Genomic DNA, 15,696 nt, shown 5'->3' with positions numbered 1-15,696 from the left:
CCTCACTCTAATTCTTTTTTTTTTGGGGGGGGGGTCACACCGGCTGTGCTCAGGTGTTACTCTTGGCTATCTGCTCAGAAATAGCTCGTGGCAGGCATGCGGGACCATATGGGACACCAGGATTTGAACCAACTACCTTAGATCCTGGGTCAGCTGCTTGCAAGGCAAACACGGCTGTGCTATCTCTCCAGCACCCTCACTCTAATTCTTAAAATTTCCCTAGGTATTGAATATTCTACTATTCGATCAGTGATGAGAACCACTCAATGAGTGGAAAAGTACAAACTGGGTAGACTTCTGGGAGGAGGTGATCTATGGATTAAGCCTTAATATACAGAAGACATTTGAACTCGTGAAATTGGAGTGTTAGAGGTTGAGAAAAGCTGAGCTTCAGTGGGAGGAAACACACCAAGTGCCAATCAGTCGATATGGTTGGAGATACATATTCTGTTGGTAATTACTGGTAGATGAAATTAGAAATAAGAATTTATCTGTCTGGGAAGAACCTTAAACAGCAAACCAGAAAGTTTCTTTTTTTTTTTTGGTTTTTTGCACCATACTCGTTTGATGCTCAGGGGTTACTACTGGCTAAGCGTTCAGAAATTACTCCTGGATTGGGGGAACCATATGGGACACCGAGGGATCGAACCGCAGTCCTTCCTTGGCTAGCGCTTGCAAATCAGACACCTTACCTCTAGCGCCACCTCACCGGCCCCAGAAAGTTTCTTAAGGACAAGAACAAGCCACTGCGACCTATATGCCAAGTAACAAAGAGATCAAAGAGAAATTTAAATAAGTTCACTTGGGGCCGGGGAGATAACACAGTGGTAGGGCGTTTGTCTTGCATGTAGCCAATCCAGGATAGATAGTGGTCCTAATCCCAGCATCCCATATGGTCCACTATGCCTGCCAGAAGCTATTTCTGAGGGTAGATACAGGAGTAACCCTGATTGCCGCCGGGTGTGACCCAAAAGCCAAAAAAAAAAAAATTTACTTGTAGAAGGAATTTAGCCCATGATATCTTAGTTATTAAATAATGATGCAGTCTATTAAGAAAATTAGCCTAGAGCTCAAGCAGTCACCAGTGAGGTTGCCCGTGAGCCCGCGATTCTTCCTAATCTTAGCTCAGACCTGGTTCAGATATGTTCCAATCTACATAATATTCCTAACAAAATTCTACTTTTTATGGAATTCAATATCAGTCTCCATGCTTCTCTCTTTCTTCACTTCCTCAGATCTGTCATAGAATGTCATCATGTCTGGAACCTTTTCAATTCTCATAAAGGGTTATTGAAAGCAAAGAAGAAATGCCAGAAAAGATATGCAATAGGAAGGTCAACACAGGACTCAGGAAGTCTTCTCAGAAACATAGGAATGGGAGGGCATGAAAGAGAACAGTCCCAGTCATGGTAAAAAGAGACAAAGGCTATCAGTGACCTCAGTTTTGGGGACAGCAGTGCAGCACAGAGCATTGCAAGAGCTCTGGCCAACCATTAAGAACTGCCTCAGATGAGTAGCCAAGGAGGTCAAAGTAGAGAAGGTAGAAAAGTTATTGGAGAGTTTTCTGAAGAGTGTCTGGACAGTAGAAATGCCATTCTAGGGGCCGGGAAGGTGGCGCTAGAGGTAAGGTGTCTGCCTTGCAAGCGCTAGCGTAGGATAGACCGCTGTTCGATCCCCTGGCTTCCCATATGGTCCTCCCAGGGGCCAATCGCCAGGGGCGATTTCTGAGCGCATAGCCAGGAGTAACCCCTGAGCATCAAACGGGTGTGGCCCAAAAACAAAAACAACAACAACAACAACAACAAAGCCATTCTAGCTGCTTCATTGGGCAAGGGGGTCTGGACAGGGTGGGATGGGGGTGGCCCAAAATGAAGCTAGGGAGAATTTGAGTGTCAGATCCAGAGAATATCTATCATGCTACACAGAATCCAGCATTGGAACCCAAAACAATGGCAGAGCTACTGCAGCAAATAGAAGACTAAGTGACAACATTGAGAATATCTGGGTATCAGAGCTGACCTCAGGCTCCTGGCAGCAGTTTAGACCCTGTCAACATAGTATAATGCACCCACTGTTCTCTCCAGCACAAACTCAGAGCAACAGGGCCCAGCCCAATTCTTCAGGCTCCAGCTGTTAGAAAAGAGAGGTAGGTCCAGGCAGTAGTGGCTGAAGATACCCAATGCTAAGAGACACATGAGAAGGGAAAAAAAGAGGTGGGAGTTATTGGTTCATTTTTAAAATTTAGCATGGATTCCAAACCAATAAAAAAAAAAGATTTGACTTTATCTTCTAAAAGAGATGATATAATCAGTAATATTTCCCTGAGATCTATCACTACAGAGCCAACAGGTACCCCTGTTTTCCTCCTTCATCCCAATCTCAATAATTCCTTTTTTTTTTTTTTTTGATCACACCTGGCAGCACTCAGGGGTTACTCCTGGCTCTACACTCAGATAATCGCTCCTTACAGGTGCGGGGGACCATATGGGATGCCAGGATTTGAACCACCGTCCTGCATGCAAGACAAATGCCCTACATCCGTGCTATCTCTCTGGCCACCCCAATCTTAATCTGCCCACTCTAGCAAACCATTATTAGCTCAAGGAGGCAGCTCACATAAGGAGAGTTTCTGAGCATCTTGCTGGAGGAATAGCCCTAACCTGAAATCAGAGTAAAGTTCCAGTCCTGGTTTTATCATGGACCCAATAATCACGCCCCTGGGCAAGGGGTTTGCCTACCTGCTGGCCAAATGTTTTCCAAGTTCTCTTCCTGAGCACCCACTCTGACTTGTCACAGCAATGTGCTGATATGGGGTCAGGAAGGCTGTGATTTGGAACCGCTTACAAATGATTTCCTCGGGGGTTGGATGGGGAGGAGGGAGATTTGGGACATTGGTGATGGGAATGTTGCACTGGTGATGGGTGGTGTTCTTTACATGACTGAAACCCAAACACAATCATGTCTGTAATCAAGGTGTTTAAATAAAATATATTAAAAGAAAACAAATGATTTCCTAATATTTCCCATCTCTCCTGCATTGTCTGTCCCTTTTCTTTGTTGCTTCTTTTCTGGCTAATGTGGCTTAGTGCTCTGTGTGATGCAAAGGAAGAGGAAGAAGTCACAGACACTGGGCTATCGTCATGCTCTGTGTGAAAAAGCCAAGGGGGCTCACTCAGAAGAAGCATACTCAGGGAAGCTGCTGCTGCTGCTGCTGCTCCTCACTGCCCTGAGAAAGGAGTACATTTTCCTGATGGAAGCCCCTTACAACCACACAATGAATAGAGTAGAGCTCATCTCTTGCCTCTACATAAGGCAGTTCTGCAATGTTATGTTCCAGAAACTTCCTCTAACCAAAACTTTACTTGAAACTATCCTATCTTACTTTAGTCTTTCTCCAATGCTACCTTCTCTTCTTGGCAGATTTTCCTAGATAGCACTTTATTAACAAACCACTTTCACAATAAAATCTGAATCATGAAACTAGAGAACTAGTTCAAGGTCTTTTTTTTTTTATTTTTTTATTTTGAATTATGAGAACAAAGGATGCAAAGAAAGAGGACAAGGTAAAGTTACAGTGGAAGGACAATCGCCATAACATAATTCTCAGAAGTCCCCTTGCTGATATCTTAACTTTGAACTTTCAGCCAAAGAACGTTGAGATAAATAAAACAGAATCCATGTACAATTACTTTGTACCTCAAGTCCCCAGATTGTAGCACATTATAATATTTCTTAACAGCACACAAGGCAATCTAAAGCCATAAAACTTACGTAACTCCTTAAACATTAGAGGCATAGTATTTTTTACATTTCCATGTACATGCATATTAGCTTAAGTTAACCTCAAATTTTAAGTGGGTGCATTTAACTTCAAATTTTAAGTGGGTGCATTTTAAGGATTAGAGTCAAAGGAGCACAGTAAAAACGGTGTTAGAGTGGCAATTGTTGTTTGCATAGGCTCACCAAAATATAAGAGGCATGGAAAGGAATAACCTTGGCCTAAATACAAAGAGATCCTACCCCTGAAGTTTCCTGGCATAAGACCAACTCTAGGCTTCAGGCGAGTTATCGTCCAATCCAAGACATTGTCCGTAGTGCCAACACACTTTTCACACAGTCTCTGTTGTTGGTATCATGTTTCTGTATTAAAGATTCTGGAATCTGTATATCCTAAATTGAAGTCATGATGTGGAGTGTCTTCTCGTTTCACCTCACCATGAAAGGGCAATGCAGGAAGCCCTGTCCTGTAAGCAGGTCATTGTTTAGTCTTCTCATTGTTAAGGGAAGTCTCTTTTCAGCAGGACGATGTCTGAGCAGTGGTAGGGTCTTCCGTGGTAGAGGATTGCTTCCAGGTGATGTTATAGACAAACCTCACAATTAAGGGGCAATACAGTAAGCCCTGTCCAGTAAGCAGGTCATTGTTTTTGTTAAGTCTTCTTAGTGTTAAGGGAAGTCTTTTTTGAGTAGATCGATGTCAGAGCAGCTGTAGGGTCTCCCCTGGTAGAGGAATGCCTCCAGGTGATGTTACATACAACCTTAGATGTTTTGTAGATGTCTTCTCTAGATCAGGGGTGAATGGAGAATGCCCATTCTTCTGAGGCCTGTACCAGGTCTTTATGTCAATGTTCAGGGTGTAAGGTCTCATTGCAGTAGTTCAAGGTCTTAGAATGCATGCTTTGCATGAATCTGACCAAGTCAGATTGGGTCAGATTGAATGGCACCACATAGTCCTCTGAATATCATGAATGCAGTCCCTATGGCTTCTAAAAACCAATGGAGTGGCCCTAGTGGTCCCCAGCACCACAGTTATTACAAGGTCAGAGCAGCACCGCATCCTCAAGTCCTGGCATTGAGTCATGCAATCTGATTGGCCTTGAAGCTGCAGAGCCTCTGAGCATGACTTGGAGGTCTCCTATTTCCCCCTCCCAAAAAATCTGTCTCAAGTATTTGATCTAAAAACGTGCACTTCAAAAAATAAATAAAAGTAAATAGATAATAAGTAAAAATAAAAGTAAAATGTCACCAACAGTTACAATATGAATGAGAATAAAAGATGTATAAAAGTCAGGGAAGCAATGTTAAGAAAAAAAAGATAAGACTACAAGAATCAATTTGTAGCAAAAGGAAACAAAGTAAAACCAACTTCCTGTTTGTCCTTAGAAAGAAATATAATAGTTCCCTGAAACCCCAATTTTGCCTGATTTATTTCCTAAGCATCACAATGTGGCCTAGAATTTCCAAAATAAAGATCCACTGTCTTTCCTTGGGTAACACTCATCAATGTCTTGCCTAATTACTTACCCTGTTAATGAATCTCCTACAGCAAATAGTCCTTTTCCTTTTAGAGACCAGATCGATCTGTTGAGTTCAATTCAGACAGGCTCTGAGGTCAAACTCTCCCAGCTCACAGTAGTAACTCAAAAATTGTGCCTAATGAGGGCTGGAGAGAGTTCAATGGACTGAGCACATACTTTGCATGCAGAAGACTAGAGTTGTCCCATTACTATACGGTCCCTGAGAACTGCTATCACATCTCAGCAGTGACAGTGACCCTGAACAGAGAGCCAGGAGTAGCCCCACCAAAACCAAAAAGCAGTGTCTAGTAAAAATCTCTTTGAGGATCTGGAGAAATAGTACAGCAGGTAGGCTGTTTGCCTTGCGAGCAAGGTTCAATTTCTGGCACCACATGAGGTCCTTACTAGGAGTCCTTGCATAAGTGATCTCTGAACACAAAGCCTGGGGTAAGCCCTAAGCTTACTCAAAAACTAAAGGAGAAGGAGGAGGCGGGGGAGAGAAAGAAGAAAGAGAAGGGGAGAGAAAGGAAAAGAGGAGATAAAGGAAGAGGAGGGGCCGCAGCAGTGGTGCAAGTGGTAGGGCATTTGTCTTGCATGCCCTAACTTAGGACAGACTGCAGTTTGATCCCCCAGCACCCGATATTATTCCCCAAGTCAGGAGCGATTTCTGAGCACATAGCCAAGAGTAACTCTTGAGTGTCACTGGGTGTGGCCCAAAAAGCAAAAAAAGAGAGAAAAGAAAGGAAGGAAGGAAGGAAGGAAGGAAGGAAGGAAGGAAGGAAGGAAGGAAGGAAGGAAGGAAGGAAGGAAGGAAGGAAGGAAGGAGGGAGGGAGGGAGGGAGGGAGGGAGGGAGGAAGGAAGGAAGGAAGGAAGGAGGAAGGGAGGAAGGAAGGAAGGAAGGAAGGAAGGAAGGAAGGAAGGAAGGAAGGGAGGGAGGGAGGGAGGGAGGAAGGAAGGGAGGGAGGGAGGGAGGAAGAGAGAAAAAGAAAAAGATGAGGAGAGAAGGTAAGGGGATGAGAGAGGGGAGAGGGAAGCAGAAGGAAGAGAAGGGGAGGGGAAGGTGAAGCGGGAAGAGGAGGGGAGGGGAGAGTAAAAAAGAAGAGAAGAGGAGGGGGAAGAGAGGAAAGGAGAGGAGAGGAGAGGAGAGGAGAGGAGAGGAGAGGAGAGGAGAGGAGAGGAGAGGAGGAGAGGAGAGGAGATGGGAAGGACAGGGAAGAAAAGGGAAGAGGGAAGGAAAGGGAAGAGGGAAGGAAAGGGAAGGGAAGGGAAGGGAAGGGAAGGGAAGGGAAGGGAAGGAAAAGGGGAAGGGAGGGGAAGGGAAAGGGAGGGGAGAGGTGGGGAAGAGAGAAGAAGAGAGGGGATAGGAGAGAAGAAACAGCTCTCTGGAGGCACTATTCTTAGCACTCATCTGAGTTCACAGCATGGTGATTGACAACACAGGCTCAATGCCATCACACTTGCTATTGATCCCTGGCTCTGCCCTTCGGTGACTGTTTGACCTTGCCTCAGTGTTCTCATCTGTCAAATAGAGGACTCATGTGTTATTAATACATTAATGCTGGACTGAACTGAGACTGTTTGGCACATATCAAGGTTCAATATGTGCTTACAATCACAATGAGTAATGGATTGTTTATTTGCAAGTTTCATCTGCTAGGTATCTATGAGTTTAAACACTTCAAACTCTTAAACACAAGATTTGGTACAAACTCTCTGAAATCTCTTCTAGACCTGAAATTGGCTTGTTGACAACCTACTAATTGCTAACTTTGAGCTCAGCAAGATTCTAGATATTGATCTGTGCTCTCAATCAGGATAGATACTTTTTTCTCATGTTTCCAAATGACACTTAGACTGGACATTACATGTGTCAACAAAACAAGCTAGCAATACTTTCAGGATGGTCTGAGGTTTAAATGAAAGAATGTATTCATGATTAACAGATGCAATAGCAAATGACCACCAATTTAGCAACCTAAAATAACACAAATGTGTTTTACAGTGTTTGAGTTCAGAAGTCTAAAGGGAGTTCATAGAGCCTCCTGGCTCCTAGAGCTTGTCTTCCAAATCCCCCTACTGGTTTGTAGGTCCACATCTCTTGGGCTTTCCTGTCTCAAACTTAAATCTTCTTTCCTTATAAAGATCTTGGTGATTACATTATATCCATATGGATAATCCATAATCATTTCCCAAGATTCTTTGTCATACCTGCCAAGTTTCTTTTGCTATGCAATAACCCATTAACAGGTTCCAGGGACTAAGACGACATTTTTGAGGGTGTGTGATTCTGCCAACACTGAGGCAATAATTTCAAGCACTGAATGTGCTTGAATGTGTTTCATAAGTCAGATTTATTTGTAAGAAAAAAAGAGAAAAGCAACATATTTACCGCAATCAATTAATGGGTGTGGCATTTACTGGTCAACTACCAATTTCCAGTCACTGAAACAAGCTAAAGATGGCTGCTTCCATGCCTGCTGTGTCCATCACCCAAAACCACCATTTTGCCAATGGCCCTGTCTCACCACTGCTCTATGATTCTTTTTTTTAAACTTTATCTATTGATTGATTAGACTGCTTGGTGGGACATACCCAGCAGTGTTCAGGCGCTACTCCTCGTTCTGCACTCAGAAATCACTCCTGGCAGGCTTGGGGACCAGCCTGGGGACCAGCTGGGAGACCAGACCAGGAACTGGGTCCCTCCTGGGTCAGCCATATGCAAGGCAAATGCACTACTGCTATGCTATCTCTCTGGCTGTCTATGATTCTCTTTGGGGATACCAGCTGACCAAACTTCAGGTATGCCAGTGTTTGTACTGATATCCCCAGGGTGTTTTGGAGCAAGTGCAGGCATCTTTCTCATATTCTCATATCTTCCTTCTTCCAGGAAGCCTGGCAGCTACACGCCCACAAATGCAGTCGCCATGTTTGAACCTGGCCAGTTCCAAAGACTCACTCTTGAATGAGATGTAAACCAAGCCATGTAAAATCATGCCTTTTCCTTCTTTTTGTTTTTCCTTCCACTCTTTTTTTAAACAAAATAGAAAAACAAAGGGATTTTGTCAACTATCTCAACTGCCAACTATGTGATGCATTTTTAAGAAATAAAATTAAAAATAAAGATAGCTGTTTCAATGTCTAGGATGATGCAGAAACTAACCAGAGAAAATGATCAGTAATACCATAGGAAATGTGCACTGGTGAAGGGTCTTTGTTGTACATTGGATGACTGAAACTCAGTCATGAACAACTTTGTCACTTGTATCTCACAGTGATTCAATTAAAAATTATTTATAATAGGGGCTACAGTGATAACACAGCAGATAGGGCATTTGTCTTGCACACGGGAGAGCTGGGTTAGATCCTGGGAACCATATTCAAGCCTGCCAGGAGTGAGTTCTGAGTTCAGAGCAAGGAGTAACCCCTGAGAAAGGAAAAAAAAGGAGAGGAGAGAGGAGAAGAGGGGAAGGGAGGGGAGAGGAGTGAGGGAAGAGAAGAGAGGGAGGGGATAGGAAGGGAAGAGAGGAGAGGAAAGGAGAGGAGAGTTGAGAAGATGAAAGGAGAGAAGGGAGAATAGAAGAGAGGAAAGGAGGAAGGAAGATCATTTATTATCTGATCCAACAACCGTACATCTGGATATATTCCCCCAATGAAATGAAGTGAGGTCTTGAAGAGATAGGTGTGCACCTATGCATTTATTGCAGCATTATTTGCAATGGCCAAGCACAAGGTCATCAGACAGAGCTCACTTCCTCTATACCTTGCCCAACTTGTCAGCACTGGAGATGGAGAAGAGGACAAGAAGGGGAAGCCAGTAGAGCACGTACCTCTCCTTTGCTGGGGAGAGATGTATGGAGACTGAAAATCTGGAGTGTTAGAGTGCCAGACTCACAATTAATAACCAAAAGCAGTGAGATCAAGGAGCACGCCCAAGATGAGGATGAGGTATGTGGATATGTGCAGTCCTCAGTGAGTGTTTTGTTAATTAGGAATTAGAGGAAAATAGCTTTCTTTTTTTTTTAATGCCAAGAGAAGTTCTTGCTCCAAGAACATTGCTTGGAGTGTGTCACAGTCTCCTCCAACAGCCATGTTTATCATGCAGGGAACACCAGAAGGATGGACAGGACATTCATCCTGTCCTTTGGCCGAAACAAAAGAAAACCCAGGAGGGACACCCTCTCCCACTAGTCTCTCATCTAGCCCTCACCTCAAGCCCTCTGAGCAGGAGAATGGCCCTGATTACTCAGGTCACCAAGCACTGGTGATGGGATTTTTAGGGACTGGCATTCTCAGTGCCTGGGTTTCCAGCTCAGGCCCTGCCAGCTGCTCTCCACCATCAGAGGGTGGGCGTCCATTCCTGTTACCACAGCTCTCCTTGATAGCTAGGCTGCTGCTCAGCCCTGTCCACCCTTCTGAACGCCACCATCCTGAAGGGTGATTCGACTTTGCATTTCTATATCATCTGCTTCTGTTTTGTATTCAGCCACACCCCTGGGACTTCTTCCACCCAGAATCTTTCAGCCGTAGTATCCTAAGTGTGCCCAATATATGTGTAAGGTTGGAACTAGAAAAAAAAAATGCTTCTGGAATCGGGGGGGGGGGGGGGGCGGGGGAAGAGAGAGTGATGAGACAGAGAGACAAGAGTATGTTTGGGTCATGAAATGACCGAAGTGCAAAGGTCTGAAGTAGTGCTGATGGGCTCAGAACAAAATAAACATTTTTCTAAGTATTGACTGGAGGTTACAAAGAGAGGCACCACAGAAGTCAATGGTGACCATGACAAAAGGAGCTTTGTTGTAGTGATGAGAAGCCTAACCAGGTGAATTCAAGATCAAAACTAAAAAAGTGGAGAATTGTTTGACTTTTCAAAGGATCATTCTTATAAAGAAAAACAGCTAAAAAGAGATGGGATGCTGTTTTTTGAATAAGGAAGCATTTCCTTTGAGTATTCAGAGAAAGTTATCTTATTCTTTGCTCAGCACTGTGGTAAATGTTGTAACAGCATCTTCCAATGAACTCTCTTAAAATCTAGTTTGTCATTTATCCTGCCTTATTTTGCTTTGTTTTGTTTGGGGCCACATGGAGAGAGAGGTACTTAGGGCTTACTCCTTGTTCTGCCTACACTCAGGGATCAGTCCCTGCAGGGGTCGGGAGACAATATGGGTGTGAACCTAGTTGGCCACATACAAGGAAAGTACCCTTCTCCCCGTACTATCTCTCCAGCAATACCACTTATTCTTTTATATTTTAATGATTATATATTTATTAATTCCAAGAAACGAAGTTGACATAACATAGTTTTCCTTGGTGGGATGGGGCTCTAAAGGCCCAGTGGTCTCTCCTGTGAATTTTTTTTTTTTAATATGGAACGCTTCACGAATTTGCACATCATCCTTGCGCAGGGGCCATGCTAATCTTCTCTGTATCGTTCCAATGTTAGTATATGTGCTGCCGAAGCGAGCACTCTCTTGTGAATTCTTAACCAACTAGGATGCAAGTCAATGAACTCTGCTGGACCAGGCATCCCAGTTAATACTTGGGGCTCCAAAGCCATACCCAGCATCACTCAGGGCATCTCCTGAGCTTCATACTGAAATAAGGGAAACATGTGGTGTAAAGAACAGAACCTAGATCAGATGTATGCCAGTGTACTAGTGTACTATCTGTTGGTCCTATTGGTATTTAACATTACTTAGATATCAGGTGTACAGACATATCAGCATCATTCTCATCACCAAGAGTTTAGGTACCTTACATCAACATAAAATTGGAATACAAGTATGTCAATATTTTTTGTCTGCTCCCTTTTGCATACTGTTTTGCTCTTATATGGGTTTTGACCCATAACTGGTGGTGCTTAGTGATTACACTTCTGAATGGGCTCTGGAAACCATATGTAGTGCTGAAGATTTGAAGATCTAGCTATAATTTTTTTAAAACAATGTTATCTGGAGACAGAGCCATAGAATAGAGGTAGGGCATTTACCTTGCACGTGGTCAACACAGGACGGAACCACGTTCAATTTCCGGCATCCCACATGGTCCCCTGAGCCTGCCAGGAGCAATTTCTGAGCACAGAGCCAGGAGTAACCCGAGTGCTGCCAGGATGTTGGTTCGAATCCCGGCATCCTATATGGTCCCCTAAGCCTGGCAGGAGCAATTTCTGAGCATAGAGCCAGGAGTAACCCCTGAGCACTGCCAGGTGTGACCCCAAAACCAAAAACCAACAAAAAATGCTATTCCTTTATTTATCTACTTGGGGATCCTAAATATACATTACCCCAGAATAAAATTTAATATGGACTTTAAGTTTTAGGCACTTTCTAACAACCTCCTACGTACATAAAAATCTCATTGAATTATAATAAACTTTTCTGTTTTTTGGGGTTATACCCAGGGTGCTCAGGGCTAACTCCTTACTGCACTCAGGGATCACTCTTGATGTGTCTTAGATCAACTGAGGATGCTGGGCATAGAATTCGTGTTGGCTGCATGCAGGGCAAGCACCTTACCATCTGAACTATCTAGTCCTCTAAAATAATCTTCTAAGACAAGGCATTTCATTATCGAAATTTACAGATGAAGGAACTAAGATATTGGAAGAGACGTTTAATAAACAGAATAAAGCCTTACAATTGACACGTATCAAACCTATGTGGTATGTTTTTGAGTTTTGGTTTTTAGGTCACACCCGGCAGCATTTAGGGGTTACTCCTGGCTCTATATTCAGAAATCACTCCTGGCAGGCAGGGGACCATACGGGATGCCTGGATTTCAACCACCATCCTTCTGCATGTAAGGCAAACGCACTACCTCCATGCTATCTCTCCAGTCCGTGGTATGGTTCTTGACTGATATCTTAATCATTGTGCCATGTTGCTTTCCATCTTGTTTCTGGACTCACCTGGAAGCACTCAGAGGTTACTCCTGGCTCTCCACTCAGAAAGCATTCCTGGGAGGTCAGGGTCAGCTGTGTGAAAGGCAAACCACTCTACCCGTTCTACTATCACTCTGGCCCTATCTCTCTCCTTTTAAGACAGCCTTTCCAGATATTTGTATATTTGCATTTAGTGGCTATATGGTAGAGGTAGCCTGTGTTCTGAAACTTGCAATGGAATGAATATTATTTGTCCTTAAAAGGAGATAAAATTCTGACATGTACCTGCAATCATTACACTAAGTGTATGAGAGAGGCAAAGGATAGAGCTCAGTGGTATAGCATTTTTCTCACCTCTCTGAAGCCCTGGGTACCATTACTAAAATCAATTAATAGCTGTATGGAGAGAGCTATCAAAACTTAGTGGTGAGGCCGGAGAGATAGCATGGAGGTAAGGCGTTTACCTTTCATGCAGAAGGTCATCGGTTCGAATCCCGGCGTCCCATATGGTCCCCCGTGCCTGCCAGGAGCAATTTCTGAGCACGGAGCCAGGAAAAACCCCTGAGCACTGCCGGGTGTGACCCAAAAACCACAAAAAAAAAAAAAAAAAAAAAAAAAAAACTTAGTGGTCTTTTAGTGTCAAGTATAAACCCTGGTAAGGTGCATCTGAAGTCTTCGGTAATTTTCCGTACTTAAATAAACTGTAAAGTATCCCACTGACTAAAAAAAAAAAAAGTATCCCACTGACTATCAGACCTCAGAAGAGCGTATTAGTTTTTGACAAATGTAGGTTCAACACTAAAGTACACCTTCAGTTTCCTCTCTACTTATGCTTTTGGCTATGCTGAACTTCGAATTTCCGAAACACATTTTCACTAGATAATTCCTGCCATTTTCCCCACTCAACACATTTGTTTTGTTTTGGGGCCACAATTGCAGTATTAAGGGCTTGCTCTGGTTCTGTGCTCAAGGGTCACTCCTGGAGAGCTTGGGGAACCAAATGGGATCAAACCTGGGTCAGCTATGTGCAAGGCAAACACCCTACCAGTACTATTGCTCTACCCCCACTTTTGCATTTGTTGAACACATACTTGTTTTTCATATATCATCTCATCTGTAATTATTCAGATACCATTATTATTTTGATTTCTTGCAGAAGAAATGCTTTGAATGTCTTGACCCTTTCTATACTTTTTTTTTTTTTTTTTTTTTTTAGTTTTTGGGCCACACCCGGTGATGCTCAGGGGTTACTCCTGGCTGTCTGCTCAGAAATAGCTCCTGGCAGGCACGGGGGACCATATGGGACACCGGGATTCGAACCAACCACCTTTGGTCCTGGATCGGCTGCTTGCAAGGCAAATGCCGCTGTGCTATCTCTCCGGGCCCCCTTTCTATACTTCTTATATACTTCTTTATGTCATAGAGTTAGCTGGTGTGGTTTATCTACCAGATACTAGGTTATTCATGAGCACAGGTACTCTAGCATTTGAAAACCTCAAGATTAGGAATTTGGAGTAGACAGGTGAGACCCATCTCCTCTGAGGAAACACACAACATACAAAGATATGACATGAAAAGTTTTGTGAGAGCTTTAATGGCACAAAATGTTTATAGCTACAAGTTATACATGTATTGTAAACTGTATATGATACAAAGTGCTAACTAAATAAATGAAGAATGCATAATCACTTTGGCTCAGTTAGTTCAACAACTGATTCACCTAAAATTCATCTGACTGGCTGAGTTGTCAATTTTCATTTTTTAGAAGAGTACACTTTTTTACTGAAAAATAAATTGCTGCACCTTTTAATGTGCAAGTTTATGCAGTTTCAGTATTGATTCTATTTACAAATATTTTAAGCCAGTTTTAATTAAGCATAAGAAAAATTAAGCCTGCTTTTTAACTCCAAATTGTAAACAGATATAAAGCTTTTTTAACATTAATCATAAATGTCAACTGTTAATTGTTGAACCCTCTGTTCTTATCACACAATCTGTTTATATTCAACACAACTCTGGATAAGAATATTACATTTATTTTATATGTTACTGCTATCAATAAATACTGTGTGATTTCATCTTATAATTTCTATGGTGATCATGTATTCATATTTTAAGTTATGGTTCAAAATTTCACAGCTATTTTAAGAAAAAAGGCAAAACTGAATTTTCTTTTTTTTTTTTTAAACTGAATTTTCAATGTTGAAAAAAAATTAACACATACCCAAGCTCAATCACACTAGGAAGGGAATCACTACTGAATCAAGAGGTTTAAGTGTCCCAATTAAAAAAAGTTGCTCTTATTTTAAGACTAATTATATTTTCCCTGCCAAAATACCAATTACAATATAAACTGTAGTTTATACAGTTTAGATCTTTAGTGCCCTTAACTTTTACCAGTCTTTCCCATTTTATTTGTTTTTCAAAATCAAAATTCAAATTCTTCTCTCCAAATTCAAATATAAACACTTGAAATAAATATAAAAGTTCAATCAAGTGTTTTACTTCATTTAAGACAAAAACAAGGAACAAGATGCTCAAAACATTTTATACAGATGCTACAATGGAAGCAAAATAGTTAAAAATTATTCTGAATATATCTTCATTAAAGATAGCTAAATTTTTTAAATTTAATCAGAAATATTTTTGTTTAAACTGTTATTTTCCACTATAACACATTTTTCAAAGACTGATGTAAGAGAGAGGAATTAGTTTCTACAATCTGGCAAACCTGGTTGTCAGTGTTTTTCGTCAAGTAAATCTGATGCATGTTCTTTAATGAATAGTTTCTAGTATTAAAATTAACAAGGGTTTTCCTACATATTCTATATTAATGTTTATATCATAAACAGTAATTATATATTAAAACATACAATAGTATCCTTCAACTACATGCTATGCTTTCAGAAATCCAATAAAATCAATACTTGGAATAAATGATAATCCTGATGCACCCTAATGATTTGGTCCTAAAGCTTCACATTTCATAAACAACAAAAAATGGTTTATTATTAAAGAAAATTGTTGGAATTCTGGAACATTGAGAATTTAACAGAAGTGAGAGATGGCTACATGAGAAAGTAGTGACAAGTGCCTACAAAATCATGGGACCACCTTAATAAGACAATACAGTAAACATGAACAAGTGAGAGACCAGAAGAAAACAAATGGCATCTCTTCAGAATTTTGTCTACTGTTCCCACAACCCAAGCATTTTTTTAGTTACACAAGTACATGTAATAACTATGAAATAATCATATTCAGGGTTTAAAGGCTTTAGAGTATAGTGATGCTTCCTAAAACCAGAAGCATATATTTATTATTGAATTCATTCCAAAGCCTCGTCTTAGAAAAAAGAAAAAACTTAAGTTATGAAAAATTCATAATAAACATAAACATATCAAGCACAAAAAAAAATTCCCAAAGCAATTTCATATACTTCCAGGCCTGAGACATTCCTTTCAGAAATAAAGATTCCACACCACAGAAAAGACAGCATTACAACATTCTAATATTAAAATGTG

At 41.6% G+C, this 15,696-nt stretch overlaps 1 non-coding gene across 1 annotated transcript; it reads right to left on the bottom strand.

Annotated features, from left to right (window-relative positions):
- Positions 1 to 10,652: 10,652 nt before the first annotated feature.
- On the bottom strand, positions 10,653 to 10,759 carry LOC126005784 (U6 spliceosomal RNA). Its single transcript, XR_007494818.1, has one exon. It is a non-coding gene; the product is annotated as a U6 spliceosomal RNA (small nuclear RNA).
- Positions 10,760 to 15,696: the final 4,937 nt, after the last annotated feature.

Source organism: Suncus etruscus, chromosome 3 (assembly GCF_024139225.1).
Source record: "Suncus etruscus isolate mSunEtr1 chromosome 3, mSunEtr1.pri.cur, whole genome shotgun sequence".
In the NCBI taxonomy this organism is placed as follows: Eukaryota; Metazoa; Chordata; class Mammalia; order Eulipotyphla; family Soricidae; genus Suncus; species Suncus etruscus.
The sequence above is the reverse complement of the archived record's forward strand: the minus strand, read 5'-3'. Positions and strand labels throughout refer to the sequence as shown.